We start from the raw sequence: 13,230 nt of genomic DNA on the forward strand, positions 1-13,230 counted from the left end.
AGACAACAATACAAACAATAACATTTATTGATTTAACATCTGTAACTCTTTATTGATGACAGTCAATTAATAATATTTACTATATACGAGTTTTAGGACATAAAATCCAACATCATCATGGTTTGTGTCCATTTATTGAAGACTTTGTAGGCTTTACTATTTATTGAATAGCCAAGAAAGATACCTTCATCTGATTTAGAGTCCCATTTCCTTCTTCCATCACAATTAGACAAGATATAACAGGTACTACCAAACACATGAAAATACGTCATATTTGGTTTCCTTCCTTTCCAAAGTTTATAGTTAGTGACAATAGTACCAGGACGAAGGGAAACTCTATTGTGAATATGACACGTTGTATTCAAAGCTTCTGCCTAGAAGTGTAAAGGAACCCTCTTGGCATGTAACATGGCACAAGCCATTTCTTGGAGGGTGCAATTTTTTTGTTCAACAACTCCATTTTTCTAAGGAGTAATAAGGGCTGGAAATTCATTTAGAAGGCCTTTAGAGGGACAACAATTAGAAAATTTGGAAATTTCAAATTCCTTCCTGTGATCACTTCTAATTCGGATAATATTCTTCTCTTATTCGCGTTGAAGTTGAAGATATAATTTATGACGTACTTTGAATGTGTCTGGTTTTTCTCTAGTAAATCTGACCCATGTGAATCGAGAGAAGTCATCCACGCAAACAAAAACATATCGCTTTCCACCCAAGCTCTCAACTTTCATGGGACCCATCAAGTCCATGTGCAATAACTCCAATACTCTTCTAGTACTACACTGAGCAGCTTTCTTGTGTGAGGCTTTAACTTGTTTTCTAACTTGACATTCTCCATAAAAGGAATCGGGTTCCAACTGCTAGGAAGGTATCCCGAGGATGGCTCTGTCAGTAGTGGCTTTCTTTATTGATCGAAGACTTATATGACTGAAACGTTTATGCCAAATTTCAGCTTCACTGATTTTACATGAATGACAAACATCTGTAGAGGCATTAGGGATCCAGTGATAACAACTGTCTGTTGATCGAGTACCTGACATAATAACCACACTTTTATCATCTTTCACTGAGCATTTGTCTTTAGAGAAGTTCACTTGATACTCCGGGTTGGACAATTGACTAATGGTGATTAAGTCAGTCATTAAGCCTTCTACTAACATAACATCATGAAAAATGGGAAGTCTAGGTTTCAACAAATCTTCTTTTCCCAAGACTTTTCCCTCAACACCATCTCCAAAGGTTACATGACTAAAACCACATGCCTTTAGATTGGATATGGACGATTCTTCACCTGTCATGTGACGAGAGAATGAGAACCCACTATAAAAATACCAATCTTCCTTGGTTGATATGTGTAGAGAGGTAAAAGCAACATTGTACGCAATGTTCTCTTGAGACCTTTCCCCTTTGATATGCCATTCAAGTTTATTTGGGGGAACACTTCTATTTGCGTGACTCGTAGACCTCATTCTGATGAAGGAATGTCTAGATGGTTTATACACATTTCTACCATAAAGATAGAAACAAAATGGGAGAATGTGACCTGTCTTGCCGTAAAAATGTAAAACCCATTTTTTCTTAGGCCTACTAATTGAAGGATATGATATTGGCCTTAAGTATTTCAATTCAACTTCAGGCATGTGTAGATTTTAAGTAGAAACAAAAATAATTGGGGAAGAAGATTTTATTTTAGAGCCAGAATTCCCATATCTATTGAATTTAACCCCTTTTTTCTATCCAACTTGCTTCTTTGCAGTAAGAATCTTGTTGAGATCATTTGTACTTGAGTTTAACATGTGTACTGACTAAGACATTGATTCCAGTCATTGCTGTGAAGATTTCAACTCCTTTTTCAATTCAAAGGTGGTATTCAAAATATGGTGGTCATCTTCAATTAGTTTTTGAATTCAATCTTTTTGTTGATTTGAAACAAATAGGTCTTCCTCCCAATTTTCATAAACTTCTTTAATGGTTAAGTTTCCAAATTGAGGAGCAATCTAACTCGATTCACTACAAGCTTCATTCATCTTCATGTTTGAAATACTGGACACAATAGATTCATCAATGAATACATAACCAATCAGAGCATGAATCTCATCATCTGATTCATCGTTTGTATCTGATTCATCGTCTGATAATGTAGCTGAGTACCCTTTACTTTATCTTCTCAGATAGTTAGGACATTCAACTTGAAAATTACCAAACCCTTCACATTCTCTACATCTGAAATTATGATTCTTTCCATTATTGCTCATTCCCCATTCACTTTCCCTTCAGATGGTTATAATGTCCAAGCCGCTTATTAAAACGTTTTAAAACTTTGCTAAACTAATTTGTTAACAAGGACAATATGTTAGCAAGATTTTCTTCACCATCTTTCCCTTTGTTTTGATGTGATTCTTCATTGGCAGTCGACTACAAAGCTAAACTTTTATCTTTCTTATCATCTTTGTCATCAAATATCAATTCAAAGGTACGCAAGGATCTAAATAGTTTGTCCACCTTCATAGTGGTAATATCGTTTGCTTCTTTGATGGTCATCACTTTCATATCAAAACATTTTGGTAGATAACAAAGAATCTTTCAAACTAACTTTTCTCTGATATTTTCTCACTAAGAGCAAAAGATTTGTTTGCAATATCTAGAATACGTACATTAAAATCAACTATTATTTTCTTCGTCCATCATCTTAAAGGATTCAAACTTTGAAGCTAAAATTTGTTGATGAGACATTTTTACTTCAGACGTCTCTTCATGAGCTTCTTCCAAGATCTCCTAAGCCTCTTTAGCAGAGACATACGTATTGAGAAAACGAAAGATATTTTTGTCAGCCTGATTAAAGATAGCATTTAGAGCATGAGATCTTCCTAGAGATGCCTCATCCTTTGATTTAGTTCAGTTCTTCTTAGGTTTGTAAGAAACTTTGCCATCTTCATTGATAAGTTGAGGATGGGTCCATCCAGTCACAACTACTTTCCAAGTTTTACTGTCAATTGACTTAAGAAAGGTAGTCATTCTGGTTTTCCAATATGAGTAGTTAGTCTCATTTAGCACAAGAGGTCTGGCAGTAGTTTTTCTTTCTCTGATTGGTTCCATAGGAGAGATCAATAGAGATATGACAACAAAACCTTAGCTCTGATACCAATTGAAAAAAAAAATAGTTAATCTAAAGAGCACTTTGTCAAACTTAATGTTGCTAACAAATAACCCAACATGAAGAAGATAGGGAAGAGAAATAACATATAAATTGTTAACCCAGTTCGGTGTAACCTCACCTACATCTAGGGGGCTCAGAGCCCAATTAAAAAGGAGTTTCAATAATGTTCAAAAGGTTTACAAGTAAACTACTTATCCAATAGATGTATTATCATGTGTTACAATAAACCGAAGACAAGTATACTGTTTAGGCTCTCCCTAAACTTGATATTTATTCATCTCAAGACCTTTTCACTCTTTAGGCTCCCCCTGAAATCACAGCTTCTTGCTTGTCAGGTCTTGTTTGTTTAATCTCTCTTAAACATAATGCTCTTTCTCGAGAATCACATGAATCGCACACAGAAGACTATGTCGAGCTCTTCTTTTTCACTCTCTGTATTTCGTGCACACAATCAAAAGACCTAAAGCAGCAACATAAGATCTTTTCTTTTTAACCAACCCAAAAAGGTAAGGATGACAACAAATATTCATAAATCTGTCAGACTAGACCAAAAAGGAAAACAATACCAAAACTAAAAAACGCAATACAGAGAAATTGCCAAAAATACCAAACTGCCAAAACAAAAAATCAAAAAGAAAAGGACCAACACACAATAAAAGAAAATTTACAAGCCAACCAGCAACAATAACATTTTTAAATCATTGTTAAAAAGTAGATAACAAAAGAAGAAATTTAGAGGTGAAAGTAGTGTTTATAAACTTAATTTTTAAATACTAAAAACTTAAAATTAAGACCCCGTTTGATAGGGGCATTCGTGGGTTGAGTTGGGTTGGGTTGAACAACTTTTTAGACATAACCAAATGTTTGGATTATAAATTTCTTCAACCCAAAGAACCATTATTAAAAAATGAACCAAACCCAACTCAACCATGAAACGTTTGGGTTGGGTTGGTTCGGGTTACTCGAGTCATTTATTTAAATTTCTGTTCTAAAAGGAAGTAAAATATTAATACGTAAAAATTTGAATTAATTATTTTCATATATATATTGAATTAAGATCAACTCAATTTCAATTTATATAATATAAAACATCTTTCTAAAGTGCTATAAAAACTATTTTTAGGAATTGTTGGCGAATAAACTATTAAAAAATAATAATAAAATTAAAATAAATTATATGTAAATCTAATTGTATCATAAGTAAAAAAAAACATATACATTTTAAAGTTTGTAATAAGTTGGAGTTGGTTCGGGTTGGGTTCGGTTCTTTTAGATGAATCCATAAACTAATCCAATCCATAAATTTTTTTATTTATTTGAACCCGACTGAACCCAAAAGAGTTGATAACCTAACCCAAACCACATGAGTTGGGTTGAGTTGATCGATTTTTTTAGGTCATTAGTTTTCTTTAACACCCCTACCGTTTGGTAACCATTTCGTTTTTTTATTTCTTGTTTTTAAAAATTAAGCCTATAGACACTACTCTTACCTCCAATTTTTTTCATTTGTTATCTACTTTTTTCAATTGTTTAAAAAACCAAGCCAAATTTTGAAAACTAAAATATATATATATATATAGCTTTTAAAAATTAATTTATTCTTGTTTTTAGAAATTGGCTAAGAAAACAACAATTATACTCATAAAAGATGCAAATCAATATAATAATAGAGAGAAAATAGGTTTAATTTTCAAAAATAAAAAACAGAAAATGAAATTACTACCAATCGGAACTTAAATAGTTATCAAAAGAGGCCTAAAAAATTATGTCTCAAAGTTTTTACTTTACTTCATTTCATAGAAAACATTTCATATTCATTGATTGAGTTGTATTCTTTTTATTATTATTATTATTATTAAGTTCAAGATGGAGTGGTGGGATTCGAACTTGAACCTTTTACTTGAAGATTATATACCTAAATCAATTGAGTTGTGTTTGAATTTGAGATACGACAAGTTATTTGTAGATGTTTGTTTGAGTATATAACAATATATAATATATGAGCCTTGTTTGATTGTTTGTTTTTTGAGTTTAAGAATTTCAACAGGTATAGTAAGAAATTTAAACCTCTAACTTTTTAAATAAAAATACATATATTTTATTAGTTGAACTATACTCATGTTGTCAATATGAATTTCGACTCGAAGTATTAACATTTTTTTTATCATGGCCATAAAAAAGTTGTACCAAATGTGGTGTCAAACCTAGGAGCCACGTGGAGGGTGATTTATATACTATTTCAAGATGATTCACTCACTCTAGTATGAAGACAATTCAATCATTTCTAATTTAGAATTTTGCTTCAAAATAGTTAAGACGTCGAAATTTTCGACATAGGTAAGGATCTGAACTTCTAATTAATCTAATTATCATATTCAACTCAATTAAAAGTAACTCGTGTGGCTAGAAACATTTTAAAAAAATAATTAAATAAATCGGAGATTTAACTTGAATTTTTTTTTTACAATTTTTATAAGGAAATATTACGTCAATATTGTGTGTGTTTTAAGTTTTTTTTTTTTTTTTTTTTTCAAAAAATAGATAGATACAATGTAATTTGACTTATTTTATGATATGAAGTATGGGCTTGTTTTGTTTTTAGTTTGATTATTCAATGAATTTGATTCTTATATAATTTTATATAGGCATCTCTCTTGCACACGCACGTATATAAATATACTTAAAAGCGAAATTTTAACGTCTAATTGATATTTCACTATTTTATATATAATTTTATTACTTTGACTACTTAATAATTTTTTAAATACTTTTAGATTTTTTTTAAAAGTACTTTAGGTACTTTAAGTGTCTTTATAAGATAAAATATTTAATTAGCATTCGTCTTAAAAAAAAAAAAAAAAAAAAGGTGTTGGCCATTTTAGATTTTTTTCCCCATGATTACCTACTTGATTTGGGTATGAACATTTTGATAATATGATTTTGCATATCTTATTGGTTTGATCTTATGTGTAATTTAAGCTCGATTGTTGAATTGGCTATGACATTTATTAATATTATTGACCAAAGTTTTGATGTTCATTTTTGTATTCTATTGAACTAAATATATAAATAAGAAAAAGTTTCAAAGAATGTAATATATTAAATCAATGTGACAATAATTATTGAACCTTCCTCTCAATAATTATTTTAATGTAGTGTAAGTCTTATTTCGATTTTTAAATTTTTAAATTTTTTATATTTTGGATTTTAAATATTCAAGATGTTCATTTTAGTTTCTAAATTTTAGATTTATGTTATTTTACTATTTGAACATCTAAGATGTTTTATTTTATTCTTAAACAATTAAAGTAAAAATGTATTTGAAAGTATAAACATATGTATTATCACATATTTTTTAAATAAAAAATAATTAGACAATATAATTTATACAAATGGTCACAATTAAGGATAACTTTTATCAGAAAATTATAATAAGTATTTAATTGACAATATAATTTGAGATTTTGAAGTGGAATGAGTTAATTTTGTAAATATGTACACTTTTTCTTTTTCGAAAAAGAAAAATGGGATGAAATTTACATATTTGGCAATTTTAATCAATAAAATAGGTATTACTATCAAAAGAGGATAATTTTCTTATTGGTTGAATTATAAAATGAAAAAGGTAAAATTAACTATAGAATAAATTACACGAATATAAAAAAAGAGTTTATTTCTCATCTCAATTAGAATAGAATATAAATTAAAAATGACAAAACTTAGATGTAGCTGCATCTATCTATTATGCAACTCCTACTTCATCCAATTAAAAGTTGACACGTATTAATTTATTTTTTAAAAAGTATACAAGAATTATTTTTTTTCATGCACATAGAGGAAGGAAAGCATAGACTTAGATTACATCTAACTATTGATTATTAAAAATTGGATAAAAATTTTATTTTAGCATTTTTATTTTTATTTTTGATGCAACTAAAAAGTAAAAGTTTTTGTCACTAAAAAATTGTAGTCAAAATTCTATTCACAAAAGTACTCCGTCATGCAAAAGCTAAACAATATTCCAATACATTTAATTTAGTTAGTATTGAGCTGAAATGATGATTAAAAAAAATAAAATAATATGAATATTCAAGTTATCATTATTTTTCAAAGACAACTAAAATAAAGTTATAAAATACTATTTTCATTTTTATATTTTGAATTTCATTTTATTTTAATATTTGTACTTTTTAATTGTTTAAATTTAATATATATTTTCGATTAAATAGTAAATTTAATTATTATGCTTTCAATAATAAATTTAGTCTTTTAAAATTAATCAAATAATAATAATAATAATTTTCATTTAAATAAAAACATCAGATAAATATATTTTCAAAATCTATAAAATGAATGTTATTACAAACTAATTTCTTGTTTAGAAAATATCAATAATAAACTAATAATGAACTATTTAAGAGAATTAAATGTGAACGTTTGAAAGTATGTAGACAAAAAATCAATGAAAATGCAAATTATGCAGATCAAAATAATATCTTTTAAATTAGAAAAATAAAATTATCAAAAGTAGATAGCATTGAAGCCTGAATCTTAATTAGGTACAAAGAAGATTTAATATTTTTCCTAAAACAAGTTAAATCTTCCCATTAATACGAAAGTTTAAAAAAAAAAAAAAAAAACAAGAAGAACAGAGAAGAAAACACGCATCTATGGGTCCCAGCGGGTAGAAAATCAAACGGTGGTGATTCATTTCACCGTCACATAAAAACGGGTTCATAGATACATGCACGCACTGACCCCAAAAAACGCCTTTTGACATTATTTTATTTATTTATGATTAAAAATACCATTTTTACTTCTATAATTTACAACGTTGTTTTTGAAAGTAAAGCGACTAGAATTTATTAAATAAATATTAAACTAGTATTTATATTTTTAATAAATTTTAAATTTAATATATTTTTTTCAATATTAATTAAATAATAATAATAATATTTAGATAAGAAAAAACACTATGTAAATTATTCACAATTTATAAAAGAAAAGCATATATAAATATTCTTCTTTTAGAAAAAAAATTAATGGTAGAGATTAATTTAATATGAGAATTAAAATTAGATAATTGAAAGTATATGTACTAAAATGAAATAAAATCGAAAGTAGAGGGACAAAAATGTGATTTTTCTTCTTTTTATAAAGCAGACGCCACTACACCTATATAAACCCCCACCCCTAATTCTTCCACCTCCGTTAACTTCGATCCAACATCCAAAATCCAAAATCGCAAATCGCCACCGTCGTCATCGGATTCTTATCACACGCATTGCCGCCGTTCAAGGACATGATCCAATCTCCGGCTGTCGGAAAATTGCTATGGTACGTTGCTTCAACTTAGTGTCCGTTCTCGTCCTCGTGGCCGTTGCGATTTCCATGGTCGTTCTGCCGTTGGTTCTTCCTCCGCTGCCTCCGCCACCGCTTGTGCTGCTCTTCTTTCCAGTTGGAATCATGGCGGCGCTTCTCCTCCTGGCTTTTTCCCCCTCCGATGTCGGTGTCGGGAACATCGTTGTATAATGGAATTCGGTTAACATTGTGCCTTCCGGCGACCCGCGGTTTTTTGTTTTTTGTTTATTTCTTTTTTCCATTGGCTAAATTGATATATTTTTACTATTATTGGAGGTAGAAAAATGCAAAATTCAAAGAAATGTATAGAGAAATTAAAGTGAATTTCTTTATTATTATTATTTCGAGTTGTTTGATAATGGTGATTTCTATAATATTCCTGGTTATGCCTAATTTTTTTCTAAATTTAAGAGCTCGATTTGATTATTCTTTTCGGGTTTTTTTCACTTATCTGTTTTTAGAAACCTAAGTACTTGATAACCGTTAACTTTCTGTGTTTTTCATTTTTTAATAAGATTATCAAATTGTGTACAGATATCTTTGAACCACATTAAGATTTTCAAATGTCAATTTTTTTTCTACAAAATAAATGAAAATATTATTTTATTATTATTTTATGACTGATAAGGCATGATAAACGCCTAAAATAAACATTAAAATAATGTAACATTTTTTTCGTTTTCAATTTAAAAATTTCGAGAGATGAGTACCGAAACATGTTTCTCTTTCTTTTCTTCCCAATGAGTACCCAAATATGTTTTTCTAAAAAAACAAGAAACAATAGATTAGAAATAAGGAAAAAAAGGTGATCTTTCAAAAAAAGAAAAGAAAAACAAAAGCAAAACAAAGAAAAGAACCAAACAGCTTTCAATGTATGAACTTTTTCAGAAATATTCAACAAAAATCTTTAATGGGCTATTGTCTAATGTTTTATGGACCTATTAAATTTTTTATTAAATGTTGTGTGTATATTTGATTCACAGATCTCTTAAATTTTCATTTTCCATCAAATAGGTCCCTACTCAAAATAGTGATATTTTCTTATTCGGCTTATTTTATATATATATATATATATATATATATATAACTATACATATCCCGACACTAAATTAAAATCTAGGCTTACTAGACATAAAAGTATTTAATATAAAACTAGGTATGAAATTGAAAGTGGAGGTAACTAAGATTCTATCTTATCATCATTTTAATTACCATTTAGGTTTTAGCTTTTTGAACTAAAGTGAAATAAATTATAGAAGGGTTGTTTTTTTAAAAAAGAAAAATGAATCTATTTATTTACAAATATAGGAAAATGTCACTATCTATACCCTTAGTTTTTCAAATGTGGGATTCTGAACTCAATCTTGATGATGGGTTTTATGAGCTTTGATACCATGTTAGATAGTATGGGGTTCCATCTCAAAACCAATTGGTAATGAGAGGAGTAACCCATCTATCCTATAAAGAGTGTGAGTCCCCCTTTAGTTTTTCCAACGTGGGATTCTCAACAACTATCATATCTTTAGAGTTTGAAGTTCAATTCTCTTGATAGAGAAGATGTTGTAATTGGAAGTATATATATAATTGAAGGAATTATTTTTTGTTAATGGGAATGCGCGTGTGATAGAATGGGGAGGAAGGCGCGTGGAAAAAGTAGGGTGGCGGAAAGAAAGAGGTCTCCTAGGGGTGTCTTGCTGGGCAGAATTTTATTGACTGTGGGCCTGTCGGTTGGTTGGGCCTTTACCGCAACGCCGTCACCGTTTAAATTCGTAGTATTCCTAATTTTACATATCATTGTTTTTCCGACTAAAATGGTTAGATTGATTGGTGTATGTGAATTGAATTGGATTGGAGGTAATTTTTGGAATAATCTAAAAATTCGAGTTGGTCGGATTGACTATCCGAAAGACTTGAGTAGGGTCGAATTTCGTTGGGTTATATAATTTCTTTTTCTTCTTGTTATTTTTGTTAAACTTAAAAACATTACAACACCTATAATAAAATAACCTTTCTTAAATACCTATTATAAAGATTATAACAATTTCAAATCTTCACCATTAAGCAACAAAAACCCCTGAATCCTAAGTTTCTCCCTCTCTTAAACATCCAAAAAGGAATTAGAACTCCAAAATCTAAAAAGAAATGGTTGAAATTCCCAAAATCAACTCCTCAAACCTTCCCCAAGTTCTCCATTTTTAAACATCCAAAAGAGAAATAGAATCTCCAAAATCTAAAATCTAGTGAAAACAAACCTGATAAGAAATTGTTGAAATCTCCAAATATATATATTAATAATTCGGATTGGATTCGGTCAACTTATTTTTTTCATAATCTCAATCCGAGACCTAATCTAACCCATATAATATATGGATTGAGTAGTTGGGTTATTCGGATGGTCAGGTCATATGAACACCCGTAGATTAAAATACCATCTCACTAATAGTCTAGTTCTATTTTTTTTTTTTAACATAAAAATGTTAAAATTTTATTAAAAGTACATTGATTCAAATTTAATAAAACATAAAGTGTAGGGCCAAAACAGTAGTTTACCTTATATTATTTTTTTTTAAAACCTAATTCTAATCTCTTTTTTTCCTTTCTATTTTTGAACAATAATATATTACATAGTTAATTTATATTTATTCTGGGAAAAAAAATCTAAATTTGGCTCTCTTTTGACATGTTATTAGATTTAAATTTATTTTATGACTCGATGGATGTGACATTTTTATATATATTTAGGGCTCAGGTCAATGTAAACAATTAATTTAGGTCGAAAAGAAAAAAAAATTGTATAGTTTATTTGATACTTCCATTGTATGGTATGAATATTCCATATTGACAAAATATAAAGCAAAATGGGAAGAAAGTTTGGATTTTTCCATTTGTCCATTTTATTTTATGGTTATAGGACTAATGTTAGGTAATTTAAGTTATAATTTATCAAATTGAAAATAATATATTAGCTATATTCATTTTATGTTTAAAAAATAATTTCCTTTTTATCTTTCAAAATTTGATTTAAGATTAAACTCCATTTATATTTTTTAATAATATATTTTTACAATGATAATTAATTAATTACCCATTTGAACTAAAATTTAATCCAAAGTTATTATTTTCAATCAATTTAATTTAACTTTTCTCATACAAAAATTGTATTTTTTAAACTTTTGTAATTGACTTATATTTAAACTTTACAAAATACATACAAATGCACGTAGAATCATAAATTAGTATTTACAAAATAGCACTAAGGTGTATTTGATTCATGTTGGATCAAACAATTTTAATTTTGTTCATTTTAATCCTTGTATTTTCTAAAAATTATTTTAGTCCTTTTACATTTAAAAAGTTACCATTTTCTTCTTGTATGCAAATTTTTTATTACAAAATTATAGTGACTGGAGATCAATTATATATATATATATATAAAAAGATTGTAGATCAATTCTTTGACCTTAAGGGAATAAGCGCATGCCAATTACCGTCATTAGTATTGAGCTAAGCACACTTTAATACATAGTTATTGTTACATTTCAAGAAATTTATTGAGTGTCAGGATTTTAAGGATTTTTTTTTCCTAAAAAAATAAAGGCCACAACCAGCACAAGTAAATAAACTAAAATTGAGAAAATAAAAAAAAAATACACTAACAAAATAGAAATTTTGATTACATATACTAAAAGGAATAATAACCCAAGCTCGTGAATGTACTATATATATATATATATATATAATTTACTATGTTATTATCGATTTGTTTGAGTACTCTTTAGTTTGGAAATTTAGTTGTTGAGAAATCAACAACCTTTTGTGTTAAATATATTAAAATCTATTCGTATAAGACTAAATTTGGATATTTTAAAAAATCTTAAATATTTAAGTCTGTTTGGTAACCATTTAGTTATTATTATTATTTTTAAAAATTAAATCTATAAATACTATTTTCATCTCCAAATCTCTTTATTGGTTATTTACTTTTTATCAATGATTTAAAAAATCAAGCTAAAATTTAAAAACTAATAAAAAAAAAAGTAACTTTTAAAAAATTGTTTTTATTTTTTCAATTTGACTAAGAATTTAAATATTATAATTAAGAAAGATATAAATCACAATAAAAAAATAGAAAAAAAATATGTTTAATTTTTTATTAAAAAAAATAAAAAAATGTTATGAAACGAGGTTTAAATAAATGGAACATTCAATTAAGACAACGAAATCTAATATATGTTAAAAGTAACATGATATCATGTGAAATTGGTGTGATGTCAGCTAAAATTTATTTGTTATAAAAATAATCTAATGATATATCGACTTTTTATTATTTTATTCAACTAAATAATTGACGATTATTGAATTCCTATGGAAAAAATATATATAATTTTAGCAAACAAAAAATTGGACCATGTGCATGGAATGAAAAAAATGTGATTCTCATTTGGGTGCTGGTTCCTTTAAAAACAACAACAATATAATGATAATAATAATTGTTGTTGTTAGTGTTGTTTTACATATTCAACTTTATTGTCTTCTTTCAAAAGTTGTTTAAGTTATATAGGTGCATTTTCTTTTTGATGTTAAGAGATAAGTATAAAAGATATTTTACATCAATCTAAACATCGTTCAATTGATTAACAATTATAGATATATTAAAAATATGATCAAGAAGTTGTATATTTTATTCTCATACATTGTTGAACACTCCAAAT

Source organism: Benincasa hispida, chromosome 7 (assembly GCF_009727055.1).
Source record: "Benincasa hispida cultivar B227 chromosome 7, ASM972705v1, whole genome shotgun sequence".
NCBI lineage: Eukaryota > Viridiplantae > Streptophyta > Magnoliopsida > Cucurbitales > Cucurbitaceae > Benincasa > Benincasa hispida.